The following is a 24,972-nucleotide window of genomic DNA, read 5'->3' on the forward strand; positions in this document are numbered from 1 at the left end:
GCGTTCTGACTTGTCAGCAGCATTGCGTACAGGATGCTTAGGAATGAGCCTTCAAACATTCTGTTGACCCAAGTCTAGCTGAACCCTAAATGGCCACCACCTAGACTCTCCATTCCTGTTAGGTTTTGCATCATCTCCCCCACCCCGCCTGCCCTATCTGCGTGACTCTGTCCCATTGTGTGTCACAGCTCCCAAAGGTGGGGTCTGAATTGGCTTAACACTCTCCTGAATTTGGGGTCATACACAATTACATGCTGAATCCTTCTGGTTGGTTCCCTGAAACTAGGAAGCAAATTTCTTATGTCGTGTATTTATCCATTCTTTTACCCACTCATCCACTCATATACCCGGCCACCCACCCTCTACTATAAACACATTCATCCTTCCACCTGTTCGTCTGTCCATTTTCCCTGTCATTCATCCAACCAGGCCCACCGCGTACATCGCGCTAAGAGGATTCAAAGAAAAACCATGGGGATCACGTCTCCAGAGCTCAGACACAGAGGATGAGAATGGAATTGTTTCCTTTAAGAATCTTTCCTCCAATCAGTATTTAGTGGGGATCACCCCCCCCTCATGCCTCGCCCAGCACTGATCACTGGGGTGTCTGATCAATATCATACGAAAGTCCTAAGGAAAAAGCGGTGAGTAGCCTTTGGATCTGGAAGTCTGGGTTTCAAGCCCACCATATCTTTTAAGTCTTTTTTACCCATCCTGCCACATTCTGGCTCGAACCCCCTTCCTTTTTGATTTTTGTGGCCCACACCGGAAAGAAAGGTGTCCCAAGAGCTTCCAACCAAGACCTACAAGCCTGGGAAGTTCCATGTACGAAAAGTTATAAATAGAAATCCCAGAGGAAAGGGGTCACAAGGCGGATTTTTGCCTCGGGCCAGAAGGGCAGCACGGGCCGTGCCAGGAGTCAGCAGGAGGGAGACCTGTGGGCGTTGTGGTGGAGACCGACCTAGAGCTGGAATGTGACCCGTGGCTTCCATTTGCCCCTCGGTCGTGGGGCCCAAGCCAAGGGCCAGCTCCCAAAAGCCCTCAAACCACGTCCGAGCCCTCATGTAAGTCTCCGTGTGTCCCACTGTCCCGAAGGGGGAAGAAGTTTAAAAGGTTAGAAAGTTTATGCCCCTACATGAATACGTCAGAGGGAAGTAATTAATTCCCCCTTGACCTTCTAGTCAGGAAGGGAAGGGAACGACCATTTAAGGGGACACCGACAAAGCGCGAGGCACCGGGCTTCCACGCGTTTTCTCATCTGATCAGTACAAGGCAGGCCTTCTCGTCTCCACTTTGCTGACAGGAAACGGAGGCTCAGAGACGTGAAGCGACTCGCCCGAAGTCTTACAGCGAGCGAGTGGAGAAGCTGCGTCTCAAACCCACACCTCCCACCTTGAGGCTGCCCGTGGCCGCCAAGCGTCGCAGGAGGTAAGCAATATTCCTGGGGACACTCTGAGGGGCACCTGCCCTGTGCTCACTCTTCTTTCTACTCGTTAACAGTTGGGCCCAAGAGCCACAACGAACCTTCAGCAGATGGCAGGGCTCCTCCACCGTGGCACGGTTTACATTCGACAACTCTTTGTTGCGGGGGCTACCCGGGTCTTTGGCTGGCATCCCCGGCCTCTACCCACTAGATGCCAGCAGCACCCTTGGGGTGTGAGAGCCAAAAATGTCTCTAGGGGCACCTGGGTGGCTCAGTCGGTTGAGCGTCCGACTTCAGCTCAGGTCATGATCTCGAGGTTTGTGAGTTCGAGCCCCGCGTCGGGCTCTGTGCTGACAGCTCGGAGCCTGGAGCCTGCTTCGGATTCTGTCTCCCTCTCTCTGACCCTCCCCCACTCATGCTCTGTCTCTCTCTCTCTGTCAAAAATAAATAAACATTAAAAAAAAAAAAAGTCTCTAGACTTTCCAAACATCTTCTGGGAGGCAGATCGCCCCAGGCCGAGAACTACCGGAGTCGAGCGATCGGCCCGCGTCTTGACAGTTCCCTATCCTTGAGACCCAAGAAAGTCCAGGCAACAAGGGAAATGTCCCGTCTGTACTTACGTCTGCGGACAGACGCTCAGTGGTGACGACGACGGTGACGATGACCACAAACACAACAGCTGCCAGTTCATCCAGGGCTTGCTGTATACCCACTCCCACGCCGAGGACTTCCCATGTACTTCCTCATGTATATTACCTGTGTCTTCCAGACGAGGGACCTGAGGCTCAGAGAAGTTAGGCAACCAGCCCACGGTCTCAGTGCTAACATATGGCCGATCTAGGTGTTTGTTTCCTAGGGCTGCTGTAAAGAATTACCACAAAGGAAGTGACTCAAAACAACACAGATTAATTTTCTGACAGCTCTAGACATCAGCAGTCTAGATCAGTCTCACTGGGCTAAAAACAAGGTGAGGGCAGGGCCGTGGTCCTTTTGGAGGCTCTAGAGGAGAATCTCGTTTCCTAGTCTTTTCCAGCTCAGGCAGGTCACTGGCATTCCTTGGCCCTCCAGCTCGACCCTCGGTGGAGTTCCCTCAAGTTCACAGTGTAGCATCTTCCTGTCTCTCTGTCCCTGACCTCTGCTTCCATCATCTTGCCTCCTTCTCTCTGGCTCTCCTGCCTTGCTCTTCTAAAGACTTTTGATTATATCGGCCCCACCCAGGCAATCCAGGATAATTTCCCCACCTCATAACCATTAATTTATTTAAAAATTTATTTATTTATTTATTTAAAAAAATTTTTTTATGTTTATTTATTTCTGAGACAGAGAGAGACAGAGCATGAGTGGGATAGGGGCAGAGAGAGAGGGAGACACAGAATCCGAAGCAGGTTCCAGGCTCCGAGCTGTCAGTGCAGAGCCTGACGTGGGGCCCGAACTCACCTCGAACTCACAAACCGGGAAATCGTGGCCTGAGCCAAAGTCAGTCGCTCAACCGACTGAGCTACCCAGGCGCCCCTAAAAATTTTTTTTTAATGTTTCTTTCTTTCTTTTTTGACAGAAGAGACAGAGTGCGAGCAGGGGAGGGGCAGAGAGAGAGGGAAACGCAGAATCTGAAGCATGAGATGAATCATGAATCATGACCTGAGCCGAAGTTCGATGCTTAACCGGCTGAGCCACCCTGGCGCCCCTCATAACTGTTAATTTAAACTCCTCTTTGCCATGTAAGGGAACATGATCCCACATTTTGGGGGGTAGGATGTGGATCCCACGGGGGCCATCACTCAGCCCAATACATAGAACTTAGACTCTCATCTCTCTGGCCCCAAGGTTTGTACTCAATCTACTCCTGCCTCCCCTCCTGTGCCTGAAGAGATGTACCTAGCCGCTGTGGGGGATGTGGAGGTGGGTCACGTAGCCAGAGATTGGTGGGCACCAGCACACATCGGGAAGGAGTATGTGAGAAATGCTTTGGAGAGGAGCAGAGAGAGTCCTGGGGACCCTGGGTCAGCGGGGACACGGGCGTGGATGTGGGCTCAGGTGGGCAACTCCCACCACGCAAGCCGATTTCCCGTAAGCCTCAGCACCTACCTCCAACCTAAGCTTCAAATACATCCAGCTGTAGTTCGTCTGTCCCGAAGGACCCCCCCAGCCCAGCCCCTGCCAGCTAGGATTCGGTCCCATCTGCATGATTTGTTTGCCCAGTCAACTGGCAACCATTCTCAGTCTGTCCTTGCCAAATCTCCCCCCTGCCAAGGGCTTCGAAAGCCTTCAGTCTTGTATAATCCACTCCCTGCCCTGCTCTGATGTAGAAACCACCCTGCGTGGGTGAGCCAGGCTCTCTCGCCCCAGCCAGGCAGAGCCTTTGACTTTGTCCAGCAGCTCCCAGGCTCTGCAGTGACTTACGGATGGTTTCTCCAGGCTACCGAGCGTGACAAATCTCTTGGCCCATAGGAAACGACAGGGAACAGCCAAATTCAGCTCTGCATTATCCCGGGAGAAACAAAGCCTGGGATCTATTTTTATCTTTCAAAAACTGCAGACAGGGGGTGCCTGGCTAGCTCTGTGGGTAGAGCACGTGACTCTTGATCTCAGGATTGTGAGTTTGAGCCCCACGTTGGCTGTAGAGATCACTTAAAAAAATAAAATCTTAGAAAACAAAACAAAACTGCAGAGGGCCTTTCTGGTTACACATAGCAGATGGAGGGAGAACAAACATTCATCTCTGCGTCCTCCCCAAACCCCCATGGAGGACAGGAAAGGAATCAAATGTGTATCCACACGGCCGAAGGGAAAGGCGAGAACAAGCCACATTGGAGAGAGGCCGACCCAGGTTTGAAAGCTGGACGAGCTGATGACTCTGCAGCTGGAAAAGGCCGAGGTGGCCCAAACCTGCAGATCGGGGGGAAACCGACAAAAGAAGCTGAAGAAGCTCAGGAAAGCTCACGAACAGGTTGCAACGAGTGCCACCAAAAGGCAGGGTGCCAAATGGGGCTCAAAAGAGAAAGATGAAAGTTTCAGCTCCAGCCCCGCTCCCCCATCCTCCCTGCCACTGGCCTCTCTGTCCTGCACAGTACGGTGAGACCTGCACTGCCCTAGGTGACAGCCCCCTGTGGACACCCAAATTTAAATGAAAACCAAGTAAAGTTCAATAAAATCACAGTTCAGTGCCTTCATCGCACCAGCCACATTTCAAGTGCCGAATGTGCACTGTGGCCCCCTACTGGTGGGTGCAGGGTCCACTGGTGCACACAGTGTATGGGGCAGCACTGCCCTAGACCCTGGCTTCCCCAAACATGGCTGGTGGGTCAGCGGCATCGGCAACTCTGAGGACCTTGGCAGGACTGCAGAATCTCGGGCCACGTCAGGAATACTGGATAAGAACCTGGACATGAAACCACCTTTTACAAGATCCCTAGGTGATTCAATGCACATCTGACTTTGGGACTCAGAGGAGAGAAACCTAGGGCTGGTGGTGGTCAATTCCTGGCTGAAAAGGGAGCTAAGGGAAAGTCTAAATCCTGAAGTGTGGGGCTCACTCAGTCCCCTTAGCTCCTTGGGCCAGAACTCTGGACAATCAGGCTTAACCTCCAGGCAGGAAATTAGAGAGGGGCTGGGGAGCCTGACCAGCCAAAGAGAACAGACACAGATACTGCCTCAAGTTACAGGATCCTCCAATGAAATGACCAGGTTCCTGCCAATCAGCCAATGGCGTCATGAGTTGAAAAGCCCACCCCCACACCCAGAGCTTCTCATGATGTTTTCTTTTTTTTTTTTAATGAATTTTTTAGGGACACTTGGGTGGCTCAGCTGGTAAAGCATCCAAGACTTGGTTTCGGCTCAGGTTATGATCTCACCGTTGGTGGGATCGAGCCCCACTTTGGGCTCTGGATTGCCAGCTCTGAGCCTGCTTGGGATTCTCTCTTTCCGTCCCACCTCTCAAAATAAATAAACTTAGAAAAAAATTAATGAGCTTTCTAATGCTTTCTTCTTAAATAAAAACAGATAGTTAAGGGTCTATAGACCTTTGGGGGAAACAGCCTCAAACGTGATTGAACTCAGTAAACAAAACAAATGAACAGCTGGAGGCATTTAAAACAAGCAGACAGGGGCGCCTGGGTGGCTCAGTCAGGTAAGCCTCTGACTTCGGCTCAGGTCATGATCTTACAGTTTTTGAGTTGGAGCCCTGCGTCCGGCTCTGTGCTGACAGCTCAGAGCCTGGAGCCTGCTTCAGATTCTGTGTCTCCCTCTCTCCCTCTGCCCCTCCTCCACTCATGCTCTGTCTCTCTCTCAAAAATAAATAAACATAAAAAAAAAAAAAAACAAGCAGGCAATACAAAGGGCAGAAGAAAACTTCCTTGTCTTCAGAGAGATAAAGACACTACATCTATAAAACAAGAACAGGGTGCTATAAGAAAAGAATATTCTGAGAACAAGAAAGGGTGCCAAGAAAGAAAAATATGACAAAACAAAAACTTCAATAGAAGGGTTGAAAGAGGGGAAAATCTCTCAGAAAGTGGAACAAAAAAGATAAAGAAAATAGGTGAGAACAGATTGCTCCTGGAGGCCCAACATCATGTTGGTAAGAATTCCAGAAATGTTTAAAAAAAAGAAAATCGAGAAGAGGAAATTATCAAAGAACACCCGAAAGCTTCCCAGAAACGAAGGCCATGAGTTTTCAGAAGGAGAGGCCCCTCTGAGTCCCCAGAACAACGAGTAACTAAAGCAGACCCGCCACCATAGGGCTCATCGTTGTGACCTTTCAGAACACAGGGCCTAGAGACAATATCTCATACATGTCTGTGGGTTAAAAAAACAATAATAACAAGGTCGAATACAAATAAAAGGTCCAACAGTCAGACGAAATCAGAGTCTGACAGCAGCAATACCGGGAGCTCTGAGACAAGGCTCCCAAGTTCTGAGGGAAAATAATTTCCAGCCTGGAAGGGTACAGTAAGCCAAACTAAATATTGAGTGGAAGGGTAGAAGAACGACATTTTCTGCCATGCGAAGCTTCAAAAAAAACCCACCCCACCCCGGTCACCTTTCCCCAGGAGCTCCTGGAGGACAGGCCCCGTCGACTGGGAGGAACAAACAAGGTATGAGAAGGACATGGGATCTGGGGACCCGGGGGAGCCCAGCGCGGTGCCCTGCAGCAGCCTGGCGGTCACCTGTCCTACTCGGGGGAGGACGGAGGGGTAGGGGGTTCCGCCAGCCAGAGAAAGGGCAACTGGCCGCTTTTCTGGTGTGTGGGTCCAGACTGAAAGGAAATCCACTCTTCTCTGGGAGAGTTTGGGGAATGAATTTATGATAGAAAAGCTTCCCCAAAGGGCTTGGGGAACCAAACGCCTCCCTTCCAACCCCCGCCTCTATTTCTCATTCACCCCTCCCCACACCCCTGGGGTGGTCCTGGGGGGGGGCAACTCCTTGCGGTCGCAGGACCCCACGGAAGCCAGCCTGAAAACGACTGGGTCCGCGGCCCTCTCCTCACAAATGAAGAAACTGCGGGCCGGTGAGGCACCAGGGGCACGGAGACAGGAAAGTCGTGGGTAGTTCATGTGGTATGTTTTCGAACAATCTGGACTTGTCCCTAATACCAACCTTTCAATGGTCTTGCTTTTTTTTTTTTCTCTCTTAGAGTGTTTCTTTTTGAGAGTGTGCAAGCAGGGGAGGGGCAGAGAGGGGGGACAGAGGATCCAAAGCAGGCTCTGCGCTAACAGCAGCGAGCCCGATGTGGGGCTTGAACTCGCATGAATTCTCACTGATCTCACGAACCGTGCGATCACGACCTGAGCACAAGTCGGACGCTCAACCGACTGGGCCACCCAGGTGCCCCTCAGTGGTCTTGCTTTTGGTTCTCTGCCTTTCCCAAGGGCCGGGCTAACCTCAAAGTGTTTGTAATTAATGAGTGTAGGATGTAAACTGTGTCTGGAGTATCTGTACGTTCACATGGAATTCTAGGAAACTCAGTCCTTTGTAATGTTAACGTGTGACACTCTCGCCTGGTCCGTGGAGCTCACCACCTTACCTATTTAACAGAGCCACCGCCGCCTCTCTGACAGGGACGCCTGCCGCGGCGGGTGGGGACCCTGGGCTGGAAGTCACGAGTTCCTCTGTTACGCACTTGCTGCGTGACCTTGGGCAAGTCGCTTGTTCTGTCTGGGCTTTGACTTGTTCTCCCGCAAGACGCAGAGCGGGGACTCGGTGACCTCCCTCTCCCTCGCCTTCCGTCTTGTGACTCGCGCAGTCTCCCAGTTTGGTTCAGGACATGGCCCCTCGGCCTCTCCAACTCTTGTTTGCCTCCCACACCCTCCATTCCAGAGGGAACACCCCTGCCCTTTCCTGCCCAAGCTCGGGCCTGGCAGGCACTGGCCTGCAGAGGACAGGAGGCGAGGAAACCACCCCGGCCGTTTAAGCCGCCTGCGGTGAGAGCTGGCCCCCGGCCTGTCACAACAGGCCTTGAGATACAGAGGCGCATTTGTCCGGGGGACCCATGGTTTCGTTCAAACCTTCACTCTGGCCTTTGGCCCAGGGCCTCTCTTTCCTCCCCACCCTCTCGGGGGGCAGTACCAGCCCCCAGCTTTGCTAGTGGACGCTGCACAGACCCGAGCGTCCCCTCTGTAGCTGGGAACACGGGCAGACGGAGGTTGGGAAGGAGGGCAGGGGAGCCATACGCGCGCGCCGGGTGGCCGAGGTGAGGGTGGCACAGTGGGGGCGAGGGTGGCACAGTGGGGGCGAGGGTGGAGGCAACGGGGCCGTAGGCAGGGTTCGGGAGGAGAGGGCTAGTCCCCGACTCCCTCACCGACAAGGCAAGTGACCGCGAGCAAGGCACTTCCTTCTCCTTCCCAGGCCTCAGTTTCCGCAGCTTTCAAATGGGAGGGACTGTCCCACCCTTCTGCCGTGGGGACCGAATTAAGTAAAATGACGAACTTGCAAATAGTGTGTTGTCACGAAGTAAAAGCGTTTGGACTCAGGTGGACCCAAGCCCACATCCCACCGCTGTCACCTCTGAGCTCCCTGTCCCCGGCAACTCAGTGACCCTTTGTGCGTCTCATTTTCCTCCTCTGAGGTAACAGAGAGAGGTGTGTGGCTGGACCAGAGCTTAAGGCTTGAACAAGAACTGACAGAAAGTACCCTGCCCGACAAAAGCATCCGAACGAAGAATCAGTCAGAGCCGCGTCATGGCTTTTGTGGGTTCCCCCCACCTCAGAATAAATTTTCATGGGCTCTAAATATTTTCTAAATCTTCCTTACCTGATGTGAGGAAAAAAATTGGAAACATTTTCTTCTGCACTCAAAGTTGGTTTTCTTTGCCCCCCACCCCGATTTAAAAAAAATTTTTTTTAACATTTATTTATTTTGGAGAGACGGAGAGAGACAGAGCATGAGCACGGGAGGGGCAGAGGGAGAGGGAGACGCAGAACTCGAGGCCGGCTCCAGGCTCTGAGCTGTCAGCACGGAGCCCGATGCGGGGCTCGAACCCCCGACCCGTGAGATCATGACCTGAGCCAAAGTCAGACACCTAACTGACCGAGCCACCCAGGCACCCCAGCCCCCACCCCGATTTTAAAAGAAATTAAAATATTTCAGGAGTCCTTACAAGTTTCATGAGCCTTGTGTCTGTCGTGCCCAGTGGGTAAGCCAGGCCGATATTGTTTCAGGGTTCTCTCGGTGCTGACCTGTCCCGGGTGCTGTCTCTAAGGCCTGAGGGCCCCGGTGTCCTCTCTGAAGAGTCGCCCACGGAACTCAGAGTCCTGGAATACCAACACCTCATACCTCACACCCACAGAGCTGAGCACAGGGACCCCCTGAAGCAGGACCCCCTAGCTTCAATGCCGGGTGAGCCCTGTCCTGAGGCTGACAACCTGGGAAGACCACAGGCGTGCAGGCTGCAAGAATCCAGGGCCTTGGGTGTGTGCGGGGGGCCTGGGTCCCCAGGACGGGGGTGGCGGATGGTGGCCACTTAGCAGGCAGTCATGACTGCTTCTGTTGGGCCCCTCCCCTGTGCCCAGCTCTGTACTTAGGCTTTCACGCTCACAGTCTCATCTAATCCGTATGGCACCCATTCTGCTTTTCACCCAAGGAAACTGAGGCTCAGAGAGGCCGTAACCCACCCGGAGTCGCAGAGCTACCAGGGCAGGGTTGGGGCCTGGTCTTCTGCTTCCCAAACCAGACACCTCCCAGCACTCGCTCTGCCGTCCTTGAAGTTGGAGGGAACGTGGAAGAGACCTTTAGGGCGTGCAGAAGAGGCAAGGCAGCGTGAGTCTGGGGTCCAGGGAAATACACAAACGAGCAGGAAGGATGTAAGGGGTTTCCAGGGGCATCTGCAACACTCCTGGGGGTACTGAGCTGCACGGGGCAGGGAGGCGAGTATGTGAGCACGTGCCTCCGTGGGCCAGTGTGTCCCCAGGAGACCCCGAGGGAGCTAGGCCAGGTGGGGCTGTTGCTAAACACGCTAATAGGTGCTTCGCTTCCTTGCCCAGCTGCCCAGAGCCACATCTGTTTACCTACAAATTACACAGATGCTGTGCTCAGCCAAAGCCTGCCCTGTTCAGAGACCACTGATGGCCTCGGGAGAGACAGGCTGAGTCACAGAAGTGGCTGATTGCGGGGGCGGGAGCCTTGGGCTCTGGAGTTCAGCAAGGGAGGGGGGATTCCTAGTTGGGGAGAGGGCCCGATCTTCCCCTCTCGGGTCACACCACAGCCTGGTGGAGTGAGATACGCCCTGAGCGCGACCCTCCTTCCCACAGCAGAGAGGACAGAATGGGCCTGTCCACTCGCAAAACCATCTGCTGCACAGCCACCCGAGGCAACAGATCTGACCCTGCTGTCCCCTGCCTAGACCTTCAGCGGCCTCTCATCAGCTAAGACGAGTGAAGTCCAAACTCCTCAGCAGGTTTTCTTACTGCCTGGCAGCATTTAGACATGTGCTTTCCAATATGGCAGCCACATGTGGCTACTGACTTCTGGAAATGTGGCTGGTCTGAATCGAGACGTGTGGTGCCTGTAAAATAGCCATGGGACCCCCCAGGACTTAGTACAAAGTAAAAAGAATTGAAAATATCTCAGTAGGAATTTTTAAGCTTTGATTACCTGTTTGATACTATTTGGAATATACTGAGTTAAATAAAATACATTCTCAAAATGTATTTAGCCTGTTTTTTCTTCTTTTTTTTTTATTTATTTATTTTTTTAGTAATGGTTATTTATTCTTGAGAGAGAGAGAGAGAGAGAGAGGCAGAGAGAGAGGGAGACACAGAATCTGAAGCAGGCTTCAGGCTCTGAGCTGTCAGCACAGAGCCCGACACGGGGCTCAAACTCACAAACCATGAGATCATGACCTGAACTGAAGTTGGACGCTCAACCGACTGAGCCACCCAGGTGCCCCTTCTTCTTTTTTTAATGTTTATTCATTTTTGAGAGACAGAGAGAAACAGACGCAAGCGGGGGAAGGGCAGAGAGAGAGGAAGGCACAGAATCAGAAACAGGCTCCAGGCTCCAAGCTGTCAGCACAGACCCCGACGCGGGGGCTCGAACCCGTGAACTGCAAGATCACGACCTGAGCTGGAGTCGGACGCGTAACCGGCTGAGCCACCCAGGTGCCCCTTAACCTGTTTCTTTTTACCTTTCATCTTTTTTTACTTTTTAAATGTGGCTACTAGAAAATTTAAAACTACATGAGTGCTTCACATAACATTGCACTGGACAACCCGTTCTCTTTGCTGCCTCCCCTGCCGACACTCACTCACTCATTCCTTTGGTCGTGCACGCATCCACTCCGCAAATACTCACTAATCGTGTGCTATGTGCTAGCGGTGGTGCTCAACAGTGGAGACGAAGAGGAAACGACACAGGCCCTGCATGTGAGCCCACATGGAGCTGGAGGACCACACTTTAAAAATGCCAAAGCCGGGGCGCCTGGGTGGCTCAGTCGGTTGAGCGTCCGACTTCGGCTCAGGTCACGATCTCGCGGTCCGTGAGTTCGAGCCCCGCGTCGGGCTCTGGGCTGACCGCTCAGGGCCCGGAGCCTGCTTCCGATTCTGTGTCTCCCTCTCTCTCTGCCCCTCCCCCGTTCATGCTCTGTGTCTCTCTGTCTCAAAAATAAATAAACGTTAAAAAAATAAAATAAAATAAAAATGCCAAAGCCTTTGTGCTGTACACGCCTCATAACGTTACTTGTCTCTCTCGTATTTGTGCTTCTCTCTAGGGTGACCTCCTAACCCCGTCTGCCTGGTGAACTCCTACTTACACTTCAAAACCAAACCTTCAAATACCTCGAAAACTTATGTCCCATGCTCCCCATCCCCCCCAAAAAAATGCTGCTTCACGAGTTTGTTACGCCCGCCCCTCTTCCCCGCTGGAGTTCTGAACTACCACGTGGTTATGCAATTTTATGACTGTGTCAGTTTCCATGTCACTCTTCTGAGATGTTCCCTTTACCCTGCCCCCAGAAATCATCTCACTTACCCCCGTGAATTTCCTTCACCAGCTCTGTCTTGTTTGTGACCCATCCATCTCTCCAGACCCTAAGCTCTGCAAGAGTGGGGAGCTTGTCTTTTTCACCCAGAGGTGACATCCCAGTGCCTGGAACGGTTCTTGGCACCCTAGGAAGCACTTAGGAAATGAAGATGATGCCACATGGGCAGCGGTGCAGGATGCTACAACGGAGGCTCTGGCACCAGACTTCCCAACGGGTCCCGCCTGCTTCCGCCCTGCAACCCTTCATCATGCAGCCACAGCCGTCTCCAAAAACCTCAAGGCTACCCCACTCTAGAACTTACAGTGGTCAACAAGTCTTCTGTACAGTATCTGGATCCTGTAGACCTTTCCACTCTCCTCTCTATTAGGCCCTCCCATCCCTGCCACAGGGCCTTTGCACGTGCCGAGCACTCTTTCCTCACCTACTGACACATCTGATACTTTACCCCAAGCATCACTTCAAATCCCCGTGTTGCGCACTCTCACAACGCCACGTCCCTCTCTCCCCGCTGGTTAGTTAGCATCTTCCGTTTGATGGCTGTTCATGTCCCATGCCAGATTCAGCTCCACGAGTGCAGGGGCCGTGTCTGGGTTTTGATTTTTACCTTTTGAATCCTTAGAGCCTTGAAAACTGCTTGGCACACCGCAGGTGTGAACACATAGTTGCTGAATGAAATAAACCACTGGCTTAGTGAAGGGGCTGAGGATGTTCAGTAATTGCTGGCTGAATGGCCCTATCGAGCCAGGATCAAGCACAGATCATCTGGCTTGTGCTTTCCTGCCACATGTGGCTGCCACAGTGATGCAGACGAGACACGAAGACACAAGACAGGCTGTGAGTGCTGCGGAGCTCAGAGAAAGGGCACTGAGGAGGGTGAGGTTGGGGGTTGGGGGGTTGGGGGGAGGAAGGCAGCCTGCCTGGGAGGGTGGAGTTTGAGTGGTACTATGTGGTCACTAAATTCTTGGGTTGGGGCAGGGGGTACAGAGTGACCTGGGTCTGAATCCCAGTAATGTAATAGTAGCTGGCATTGGTTCTAAGTGCTAGGCTCTCTACTAAGTACTTTATGTTTCTTTGACTGTCTCATCCACCAGAAGTGAAAGCATATTACCATCTAAATTTTGTATATGAAGAAACCGAGGCCAGGGTGCCTGGGCGACTCCGTGACTCGGTTGCCGAGGTTGAGCATCCGACCCTTGATTTTGGCTCAGGTCACGATCTTGCAGTGGTGGGATCAAGGCCCATGTCGGCCTCCACGCCGAGCGTGGAGCTTGCTAAGGGTTCTCTCTCCCTCTCTCTCTCTCTCTCTCTTTCTCTCTCTCTCTCTCTCTCCCTTTGCTCCTACCCTCTTTCTCTCTCTCAAAATAAATAAATAAACATTAAAAAGAAAAAAAGCTAAAGTATGTTCTTTAAAAAAAGAAAGAAAGAAAGACACCAAAGCCCAGGGAGGTTAAATAACTTGTCCAAGGTCATCAACTGAGATGGGGCACGAACCCAGGCAACCTGACTTAGCGTCTGTTCCATATTTTGAGGGTTCAATGTTAAGAATAAGCATGTAATGATCGCTTAGTATGTGCCAAGCAGTTTTCTAAAAACTTTATAAGTTTTATTATTATTGGTATTGCTATTATATTTTACTGGGATTTTTAAAAAATGTTTATTTTTGAGAGAGACAGAGCACGAGTGGGGGAGGGGCAGACAGAAAAGGAGACAGAATCTGTCAGCACAGAGTCTGACGTGGGGCTCGAACCCATGAACTGTGGGGCCATGGCTTGAGCCAAAGTTGGATGCTTGACCGACTGAGCCACCCAGTCGCCCCTACTGGATTTTTTTTTTTTTTAATGTTTGTTTATTTTGACTGAGAGAGGTAGAGAGAGGCAGTATGCACACAAGTAGGTCAGGGGCAGAGAGAGGGAGAGAGAAAAGCACAAGTAGGCTTCTTGCTGTCAGCACAGAGCCTGACGTGGGGCTCGAACCTACAAACTGTGAGATCATGACCTGAGCTAAAACAAGAGTCAGATGCTTAACCAATTAAGCCACCCAGGCGCCCCTTTTACTGGGATTGGGAGAAGCCAGCACCCTGCTCTCTCAAGAATCCCTGTTACATATCCGTGTGAGAGGTTTGAACCCCAGAAGCATCAAAGCCAGATTGACCTGGCTCTACTGGGTGCCCTGTGGGAAGTTACTTAACCTCTCTGTACCTCCGTTCCTTTCTGTAAGATCAAGGTAATGAATGGGACCTTCTGGATAGGGTTGCTGTTTCGGGGGGAAATGAGATCATGACTACAGAGCCCCTGGGGTAGGGTTTGGCACAAAGGAGAACTTGAATACATTCATTTCTCTCCCCTCCGCCCCATGTAGGAAGATCCCACCAAACCCCCCGTCTCACCAGAACGAGGCTAAAATCAACAACTGATCTAGAACCACCAAGATCCTGGAAATCCGAGGCCAATAAGACGAGGGAGGGAGAAGAAGAGAGGAAAACATTAAGCTAGTCAGTTTCAAAATGTGTCCGAGATTGAGAAAAATGAGTAATTATAACTTCTTCCTGCTGTGTCAACTTGGGGTTATATAACTGAACCTCTCTGTGAGGTACCCCTTGGGGGCCTCCAGGAGGCAGGGTTGGCCGTGACATAAATAAATATTTCTGTGCTCTCTGCCCTGGGCTCAGGTTCTGAGCAAACACCACAGCCTGCAAGGGAGGCCGAGACAGGGAGGAAACTGGGTGTGGAGTGAGTTCTGGGCTGGGAGTCAGGAGACCCGTGTTCAGGGCCTGGCTCCGCGTCAGAGGACGTGGACATTAGCTTTCATGGGAGAGTGACCTGGGAGGAGAGACTCCAGTATGGGCTGGGAGCCACAAATCCCTCGGTCGGTTCTCTTTGCAGATAGAATAAAGGCCCCGCCCCTCCCCTGGCCTGGCATTCAAGGCCCTTCACATCTTCTCCTGCCCCTTCTCCCATTCCACCTTGGCACCCACACACCCCGCAGCTTGGCTCTTTGGGACTCTCGAGTTTTCCTTCCCACAAGGTTTTTCCCCTCTCTTGGCAAGTACTCTGGTCCCTGTGAACTGGCAGTGTGCTACAGTGGGCAGACTTATGGGTTTTAGAGTTAGGCCAGACGTAGGGGTTTTAGAGTTCCCCCGGGCTTGGAATCTGGCTGAATGGAGTCACCTTGGGCTTGTGACTGAACCTCTTTTGAGCCTGTTTCCTCCTATGCAAGCTGGGCTTTGTGATTTCTATCTAATTCCTGGTTGCAACAGTCAAATGAGATAATAGTTGTTCATAACAAGTGCCAATTTAATTTCTTTTTAAATGTTTATTTATTTTGAGAGAGAGGAAGAGCGTGAGCAGGGGAGGGGCAGCGAGAGCGTGAGAGAGAATCCCAAGCAGGCTCCACGCTATCAGCACAAAGCCCGACGCAGGGCTCGATCCCATGAACCATGAGATTATAACCTGAGCTGAAATCAAGAGTCAGACACCTAACCAACTGAGCCACCCAGGCGCCCCTCGAGTTCAATTTCTATCCTTTATGAAGGACCCTCTAGGCTGGTCTTGTGGGACCCCCTCTGGGTCCCCAGACCCAGCCCGCCAGCATCAGAATGAAAATAGAAATAGTGGAATTTCCAGGATGGCCAGTGGTTCATGAGTTGGACTTACTTGCATAGTACCTGGCCTGGCCTGGCCAAGCACCCAGCATACGATAACCATCCAACAACTGCCCAGTGGATTGAGGGCAGAGTGTTTTTCACTCCATCACGGGGCTGGGATATGTCACTGCGAAGGAACAGAAGCCACCAGCCTCTTCCCTGGGGACCTACTTGTTGCAAAAGGAATTCAAAGTGTAGAACGGCCAAGACCTTAGTCTTCTGCACGGGGTCTCTCTGCCGTTCCAATACCATAGGTCCCTTCTGACTTAGTCTTGGCACCCGACATCTTCCATGAACTTTTCTCAGTCTGATCCGCCAGCACGGATCTCCTTCTTTCCTCCTGCCCCAGGCAGAATGAGCCACTTCCGTTCTCCCAAACTCACGGGTGCTTCCCAGGATTCCCGGATTCTGGCTGCACAGTTTTCCATCCCACAAGATCTCCAGCAATGTCTCCTGGCCACTCATCCCACCAAGAGGCAGAGTCTACTTGTCCACTCCCTGGAATCTAGGCGGGCCCTGTGACAGCTAGCACCACTGGAATATGGTGGGAGTGACCCTGGCAGTTCTGGGTACAGCCCTTAGGTGCCATGGTTTGCTTCCTGCGTGTTTGCTCCTGGGAACCTCCCTCTTGGAACCCAGCTGCCATGCCGTGAGAAGTCCAAGGTACACGGGGAGGCCACAGGTAGATGCTCTAGGTGACAGCCCCAACTATGTTCCCAACTGGCAGCCAGGGTCAACAGGTGGCCATGCACATGAACCACCTCAGATACCCAGGCCAGTCGCCTGAATATCTGACCGCAACCTGGTGAGAGATCCTGAGCGAGAACCTCTCAGCTCTACAGCGCCAGGAGAAAAAATAATAAATTGTTGATTTAAGCCACTAAGTTTTGGAGCAGTTGGCTCCCCAGGAACACGTCTTCCCAACTCCAGCCCGCTAAACCTGCCTCGATCATGAGACCTAACCGCCCCCTCCTCCCCAGGTCACCTTTGCCACCTCTGACCTCTTTTAATAAGTGTTTACACTAATCATGATGACTTTGTATTGAGATTCCGGGACCTACTTTTCCTTTGAAATATGTTACCAGTTTATTTGAAACAGAAATTTCCTATCACTTCTGAAAACAGAAAAAAAAAAAAAATGTCCATTGCCATCAACAGAAGGTAACAAAATAAATTAGATGAAGCAGATCAATGTCGTTAAGTTCCAGCTTTCTAGCTGGACAGTTACCTCCCAGTGTCTGAGCCCGGGGCTGACCCTCTCTTTGTTGAAAAGATGAGCAAGTTTTGTCGGTAACACTGGAGCCGGACTCTGAGTTCCAGGATCCGGGCAGTTACAGCAGAGCAGCTTCCAGACCCTGGATCGCACGGCTCTGGCCACTGTGTCCTTAACTTCAACAGTTAGGGGCGGCTTTGGGATTCTCTCACTTTCCCGATCAGAGCAGGCACTGTATGTAGCTCCCTGGTCTGGCCAGTCCGTCGTGTCGTGGCATTCTCCAGTCTTTCCAATATGTTTACAGACCCTCTTCCCACCTAAAATGCTGAGGACCACCACCCCTGCCGCTTGCACTCAGCCTGGCCTGAAGCACCGACTCCCCTTAGCTCTTGCAGCTTCTCCCGGATTTGTTTCTTTCATTATTGAAGTATCTCCTCTAAGAAGATTTTCAGTGTGGGTCTGTGTACTTCCCCTCTGGCAGTCTTATTTACCTAGGAATATTTTTATTATGACCTCATGTGTGAGTGACAGTTCGGCTGGCTTTAAAACTCTGGATGGAAAGAGTCCTTCTCTTTCAGTTGTTAATAACTTTGTGGCTTCCTTTATCAAGAGTCCATAGTGAGGAATAGAATGGCCATCAGATTCTTGGCTCCTTGGTAAGGGTCATCATCTCTCTCTCTCTGCTCTTCCTCTTTGTCTTTCATAGTCTCAATTTCACCCCCATCAGTGTGGATTTTCCCTTATTTCTCCCGTTGGCTCCTCTGGGAACCCTTTTAATCTGAGTTCATCCATGTTTCTTTAATTCTGGAATGTTTACTCTCCATCATCTGATTCCTTATTTCCCCTCTCCATTTCTGTTTTCCTCTCCTTTGGGGACTCCTGCTCCTACTTTCCATCTCTCTCTGCTTTTCTTTTTTATTTGTTACCTCATTATCTTTTCCTGCTTTGGGGGGGATAATTCTCAACCCGAATTGGCTCTTGACTAGTGAATTCTTCAGTGGTATCCATCCTGATATTTATACCGGTCTATTCGGTCCTTTATTTTAAATAGCTCATGTTTCCACTTGGTTCTCACCCATGACTTCTTATTCTTGCATCATTTTACAAATGTCTGCTCTTATCTCCTTAAGTATTATGATCAGGTTTTACTTTAAAATCTTGGTCCCAGGGCACCTGGGTGGCTCAGTCGGCTAAGCATCCCACTTCGGCTCAGGCCATGATTTCATGATTCATGAGTTTGAGCCCGCATAGGGCTCTGTGTTGACAGCTTGGAGCCTGGAGCCTGCTTCAGATTCTGTGTCTCCCTCTCTCTCTGCCCCTCCCCTGCTTGTGCTCTTTCTCTCTCTCAAAACAATAAACATAAAAAAATTTTTTTTTTCAAATCTTGGTCCCTCTGCTTCAATAATTCTGCTTCAGATGGAACGTGTAGCTTGGTTTATTGTCCTTCTTTTACAGTAGCTGTATTTCTTAGGTGTCTAATTACTTTGTCAGGTGAGTTCAAGTTCCCCTGGGGGTACCAGCTATCTGGCTGTAAATGAACCCCGGGGAAGGGCCAAAGGCCTAACAGGAGAGGAAAAAAGATGGGCCCCAGGGTGGAGAGCCACACAGACACCCTCGGCCATCCCCTTCCTGCCGCACTCTTCCTGCGTGACTGTCAGGCTGCACCTTTGAGTTCCTAGCTGGGCAGCGGCCTGGGCGAGGGGGTAGACTCTCCCAGTGGGATTCCATAGGCTGGGGGTGGGGGTGGTAGGAGGGGTGTTGATGGGGCAGTGAATGCCTCCACCTTTGCCTGTTCTGTTCAAGTCTGCCCCCAGCTTTGACCCGTCCCAGACCACCCCTGGGCTGTAGCTACCAATTTTTGCCCCGTAAGGGCAGGACCAGAAGCAGGTAAGCTTCCCTAAAGAGCAGGACAGAGGAGAGGTTAGGAGGTCAGGCTCTGGGGTCAAACATTCATTCTGTATTGAAGGCTCGTGTGTACCAAGACATCGTGCCGGGTGATGGGGAGACAGTGGGAAACAGTCCCTGCCCTCGTGGAGGTTATGCTTTGACAATCAACCAGCAGACCCCCTGCCACTTGGGCCACTCAGTCTCCCTAAGCCTCAGTTTCTTCATCTGCAAAATGGAGATAATCACAGTATCTATCCTTAGGGTTACCGAGGCTTTTAGGAAACAACGTGCACCCAGGGATTGGCACAGCACCCCGCACTCGGAGAGCGCGCAAATGTGTTAATTATTGTGGTTGTTATTATTATGACCAACGATATTGATTTCGGGGCTTAGGCAGGAACTTGGAGCTATTTCTAAAAAATAAATGAATCCCCTTTGTCCTCTGGGCAAACCAGTTCTCCTTAAGGTCTGTGACTGGAGAAAAGCCCCAGGTAGGGCATCTGGAGTTTTTGAGAAGGAGGATTCAGCGGGCTTGACCTTTAAAAAGTTTTGGTCAAGGGGCACCCAGGTGACTCAGTCGGTTTAGCATCCAACTGCGGCTCAGGTCATGGTCTCACAGTTTGTGGGTTTGAGCCCCATGGAGGGCTCTGTGCTGACAGCTCAGGGCCTGGAGCCTGCTTCGGATTCTGTCTCTCTCTCTGTCTCTCTCTCTGCTCCTCTCCCACTAGTGCGCTCTCTCTCTCTCTCTCAAAAATAAGTAAATAAGTAAATAAATAAATAAATAAATAAATAAATATTTTTAAAAATGTTTTTAAAGTTTTGGTCCAAAACCAGCAAGGCAGGGAGGGGGTTGAAGGGTGGGGGGGGGGCGGGGGTGTGGGATATACGAATCAAGTTTCCTTTTCCAGAAAGAACTATTAATACCACTCCAGGTGGTACGGTTTCAGATAACCAGTCCTTTCCCCCAGTTCTTTGTTCATTTTTTTTTTTAACTGCTAAAGAGCAGCGCAGGGAGGAGTTAGAACTTCACAGCGACCCCACGGGCGTCGGCTGGATTTCCAGGCCTATTAGCTCTGGGGCCAACGTTGCCACTGGGCACAGGAGACAAAGCTCCAGGGCGCACAAAAATGTTTCCATTTCTTTCAAAACAGAAGAAAAGAAGAACTTCTAGGTTGAAGAAAATGTTTTAATATACCCATGCAGTGGGGCATTGGGGAGACATGGGGAGACAGCGGGCTCCCCACTAACCAACAGGTGGCTCAGTCGGTTAAGTGTCATCTTGGTTTTGGCTCAAGTCATGGTCTCGCACCTTCGTGGGTTTGAACCCCGGGTCAGGCTCCACACTGTGCAGAGCCTGCTTGGGATTCTGTCTCTCCCTCTCTCCACCCCTCTCCCACTCACGCTGTTTCTGTCTCTCTCAACATAAATAAACTTCAAAACTGTATATTAAATATATATATTACTTAAATATAGACTCAATTAAATATTAAATATATTAAATTTAAAAATTAAAAGTTTGAATTTAAAAATTAAATATTAATTATTTAATTAATTATTAATTAATTATTCAATGCAGTCGTAAATAAAACTTTTGATATTTTTATGGAGGAAGGGGCCCTTGAAGGCAGAACCGCCTAGGAAAGTCAGGATGCATCACTGGTTACCTCTGTGACAACCGGAAGGTTGCACATGTCTCCGAACCTTGGTACGGAACTAGGGAATTCTCCTAACTCGCTTCCTGGGATGCTGTGGGTGTTACAGGGAGGGAGGCATGCGGGGAGCATTTAGCACCGTGTGGGCGCGCCTTTGTTTCCCTCTGTGACCTGCAGGCTGAAACCTCAGAGAATCTGGGGGAGGGGGATGATGGGATGAGGTACAGCAGTGGGGAACTAGTTACACAATTGCTTTTGACGGCACAAGAAAGAGACTGAGGAGATACCCCAGGTGCAGGAATATACAGAAGCTTCCGAGCAAAGCCAGGGTGCTGTGCTGGGGGGTCTGCAAGAAACCGGGGGTGTGTCTGAATCCCCAGTGCAGGCCGGGGGCGTTGGTAGCCCTGGAGAAGTGGGATGAGTGAATGGTGTGTAAACTGTGCAGGAATTCAAAAATTCGGAGGCTCTTTGCCCTCCAGGTTGGCTCCACAGTTCCCAAGACACAAGTTTCTTAAAAGGGGAAGAGAGGGGCTCCTGGGTGGCTCCGAGGGTCAGGCGTCTGACTTCCGGCTCAGGTCATGATCTCAGGGTCTGTGAGTTCGAGCCCCGCATCCGGCTCTCTGCTGTCAGCACAGAGCCTGCTTCAGATCCTCTCTCTCTCTCCCTCTGCCCCTCCCCGCTCCCCTCCCAAAAATAAATATTTTAAATAAATAAATAAAGGGGAAGGGAAGCTAATATCTATTGAGTGACTGCTGTGGATAGTTTTCTCTCTAATAAATTAGGGAACTGAGGCTCAGAGAGGTGTCATGGCTTAAACAAGACCCCACAACTCCAAAGCAGAGGTCCAACCCCTTGCTCCTCGCCCAGGCCTGCTGCTGACTTCTGCCCAAGGCTGGCCTGGAGCAGGGCGCACCGGCTCTCCGGGGTCTGCACCACCTGCCCCGCTTCCTCAAGGCCCCCAGCAGCCACCATAGGATGTGGCAGTCCCACCAAGGGCCCCAGCGGCTCAGGAGTGGCGGCCCAGGCAGGAGGCCGCTCACAGCAGGCCCTGAAGCTGGCCGAATTACAGGCCTCTCTGTCTGAGAGACTGGCACACCCTCTTTTCCTTCCTTAGGCCAGCCTGCAGCCACCACTCCCGGGAGTTCAAACCACAGGAGAGGTTCCCGCCTCCCCTGCCACACCTCCCTCAGCCTTACCTACACCCCAGCCCTGCTCAGGAATCCACAGCCGCTCTCTGCCTTGGCTCAGTCCCCCTTCTTCCTACCTCCTGCCTGCCCTAGGATCTCTGGTTCCGATAAGGAATTTGTTTGAGGGAAAACAAAGAGGGATCCATCCTGCCAGATCCCAAAGCAAAGAGTGGGATGCCAGAAGCCAAGATGCCAATGACTGCATCAGCAGGCTGGATGGAGGTGGGGAAGGTGATGGGGCAGCACGCACAGGGCTTGGACATTGTCCAGGAGAAATAAACAGGCTGTGGCTTCGAGGCCACCTTCAGGGGCCCTTCGAAGGCAGCCTGCAAAGTGTGCATCTGCCCAGGTCCATCTGACAGCAAGAGTTCAGCCTAGGGGGTTGCCTGGGTGGCCTCTGCTTCCACACCTTTAAATGGAGGGTGCACTCTTGGGGCGTCTGGGTGGCTCGGTCGGTTGAGCGTCTGACTTTGGCTCAGGTCTGATCTCACAGTTCGTGAATTCGAGCCCCGCATCGGGCTCTGTGCTGACAGCTGGGAGTCTGGAGTCTGCTTCGGAGTGTGTGTCTCCCTCTCTCTCTCTCTCTCTCAAAAATAAGTAAACATTAAAAAAAACAAATTTAAATGGAGGGCGCCCTCTCTTACTGCCAAGGGTCCCCGTAGCCCTCACACACTGTGACCCTGTGTCCCAGGACCAGTGGGGAGGGGATCAGTGTGGGTGTTGTTTTCCTTCTCTTCGGACCCCCGCGGGTCTCTGGGGCACTGATTTGTCCAGGGCAAATTGCAAATTGAACAAATGATTATGGAAATTATGGAAAGCGCTATGAGGAGAAGTTATGAACCCGGCTCTTTCGAGGGGTACAGTGCCTCTGATCTGTGGATGTGTTCCCCCCCAAACTCTCCCCTCTACCTCCGACCTTTGCCTCTTACATCTTCCTGGTCACCCCGGGGAGGTGGAAACCCAACATCTGCCTTCCGGGACTTCAGAAAAGAGAAAGGCCCTTCACTTCACTTCGAGTGGTTCTATTCCCAAAGACACAGTTCCTCCCGGCCTGAGGCTGGATTGGCCACAGTCCATAGAGCGACAGGGAGCACAGGAACTGGCCTCTAGGATTAGCCGTTGATATAAAACTACTACAGCAGATTCCCCTAAAGTCACAGCACATTCCTCTAACCCAGCTCACTGTGTGCCTGGCTTGTCACACACACACCCAGCGGTTGGCCTGCTTGGCACCACACTGCCCCCTCTGACCACCTCACCATCGGTGGCACAGACACCAGCAGGGTCAAGGTGAGGAACGCCCCACCCCCATGGAGGGGTCCCGGGGGCTCCTTTCCCTTTTCATCTTCTGCTCCCATCAGGTACCCATGGTCCTTTGCTGTTTCTTGGCCCCCTTCCTTCCTTTACCCCCATAACTTTGAGATGGTCACTGAGAGGACATGAGAAAGGTATTTGACCTACCCAGACTTCCAGCTCCTTCACCTATTACCATGTGGCTCCTTCACCAAATCCGTGTGGGATTTGGGATTCCAGGATTTTGGGTGCCCTTCCCTACCTCTATGCTCTGGATATGCTAATCATGTTACCTCTCCTCCCCATAGGAAGCAGGGATCCCGGATCTGTTATTTTGGGCTTTGATTTACACTATTCCGTCCGCTTAAACCATTGTCTTCTATATCCATACCCTCCTGTTGGGATCTGGCCATTTCTAAATTCACTACTATTTGCTGACTACTCACCACGTGTCAAACAGTTACTACATACCCATTCATCATTCGTTCATTCAAAAAAAGATGTAGTGAGACCTACTCTATGCCGATATAATGGCAAACCGAACGGACATTGTGACATTGTCCCTGTCCCCCAGGAGCTTCAGTCTAGTGGAAATTAATAGCTTATGTTTGTGGAGTACCTACTATATACAGACCCTGTACTGAGTGCTTTATATGGATTATAGTACTTAATCTTTCGGAGAGACAGCTTCTTTTAACGAGTACATCAAACTGAACCACAGAGGAATGAAGGCTTTGGCCCAAGGCTAAGTTAGCCTCCGGCTAAGGGGCGCTGTAGGGATTCCGACACCCAGGTTGACTGATTGCAGAGCACCGGCCCCCAAGCACAGTGCTTTCAATCCCATCTCCTCCGGGAAGCCTTCTGGATCCTCCTCCCAGACTAGAGGGCTTCCTTGGTCCCCTTAAACCAGCCCTAGTATTTGTGACACACCCATCTCCTCCTCCCACCCAGGTCCCCAGGCGGTTGAACAGCAGCCCTGCCTGCCTCTTTCCTCTGGAGCAGCTTGTCAGGCGAGCCACCCAGCAGCTGCTGCAACGTGTCTACTGAACTTGCTGATCCGAACCCTAACGTGGCTTTTCATCTCCTAGAATCGCAGACCCTCCTCCCGGAGGGGTGGGGGCCTCCGCATAGGGCCCACCCACCAAGACGCCCATTTCACAGATGAAGCAAACACTGGTCCTGAGCGGTTCAAAGCCCCTTCCACCTCCCGGCCGGCCAGGTCAGCTCCCCTTTCTTCCGGGGAGTCTCAGGCTCTCCGCAGAGGCGTGCTGGGGGGCGGGACAAAGGACCGACTTGCTTCCTCCATGCCGAAGTGTCAACCCCCCAAACGCAGTCCAAGGGGGCTTCCCTGCTCTCAGTTGAGCTTGTCTGGCACTCCGGGCACCTTTACGCCTGCCCCATCCCCATCTCCAAGCCCCACGGGAGATGATCAACTTTCCTCCCACCAGCCCTGACCGCTGCCCCCGCGCGCACACTCCTGGCCCTCCCTCTAACGAAAGTGGGGCGACACCCGGAACCCCTCACTCCCCCCACCCCCTCCGGGCTCTCCTTCGCCCAGGGCGGCCGGCAGGTGGACCGCGAGCCGCCGCGCCGGAGCCCGGCCGCCCGTGTGCCCCCCGCAGACCCGGGTGCGTCCCGGTGCCCCTTACCTGCCCGGCGAGCCGCCCGCCCCGCGCCGCCGCCCGCTCGCCCTCCCGCCGGCGCCGGCGCCGCCGCCCGGGCTCTTCCCGCCGGGGATCCCGCCCCCGGCCCCGCCCCACCCGGCGCAGGTGATCCTGGGGAGGGGCCGAGCTCGCCCCTCGGCCCCTCGGCCCCACGGCCTTGGGGACCGCCCCGGGGGCGCCAGGGCAGGGACGCTGGAGTGGCGGCGCCTCCCCGTGGTGTCCTCGCGCCTCTCCCGGGCCTGGGTCCTTTTTGGGATTCCAGTTCTGGCTCCTCGTCCGGGACGCGCAGCCCAGCCGGCCACCTCTTCCAGGTCCGTTTTCTCCAAGGGCGAAAGCGGGGAGAAGGCACCTGACAGATACCGCAGGCCGGATGGAGGGATCTTTAAAGTGGGATTGTGTTCATCTGATTGGAAGGTTTGGGGGCAGGTTGGGGTTTAGACAGCCGCCAGGTGTTACAGCAGGTTTGATAACTAGCAAGGGTCAAAAACTCTGCCCTGGGGAACCTGCCCCGTTTCCTCGATCAGACCGGCTCGCTG

The 24,972-nt window shown here is 52.2% G+C and overlaps 1 protein-coding gene across 1 annotated transcript in view; it reads right to left on the reverse strand.

Moving 5' to 3' along the window:
• NCMAP (non-compact myelin associated protein) overlaps nucleotides 1–24,514 on the reverse strand; it is a 40,141-nt gene extending 15,627 nt beyond the window's left edge. Inside the window, exon 1 of the mRNA XM_053898798.1 lies at nucleotides 24,422–24,514. The gene's annotated coding sequence lies outside the window, so the exon portion shown is untranslated. The remainder of the gene's footprint in view (nucleotides 1–24,421) is intronic.
• Between the last annotated feature and the right edge of the window lie 458 nt (nucleotides 24,515–24,972).

The sequence above is a fragment of the Panthera pardus genome, unplaced genomic scaffold (genome assembly GCF_024362965.1).
Source record: "Panthera pardus isolate Hobbes unplaced genomic scaffold, ASM2436296v1 HiC_scaffold_11, whole genome shotgun sequence".
Classification (NCBI taxonomy): Eukaryota; Metazoa; Chordata; class Mammalia; order Carnivora; family Felidae; genus Panthera; species Panthera pardus.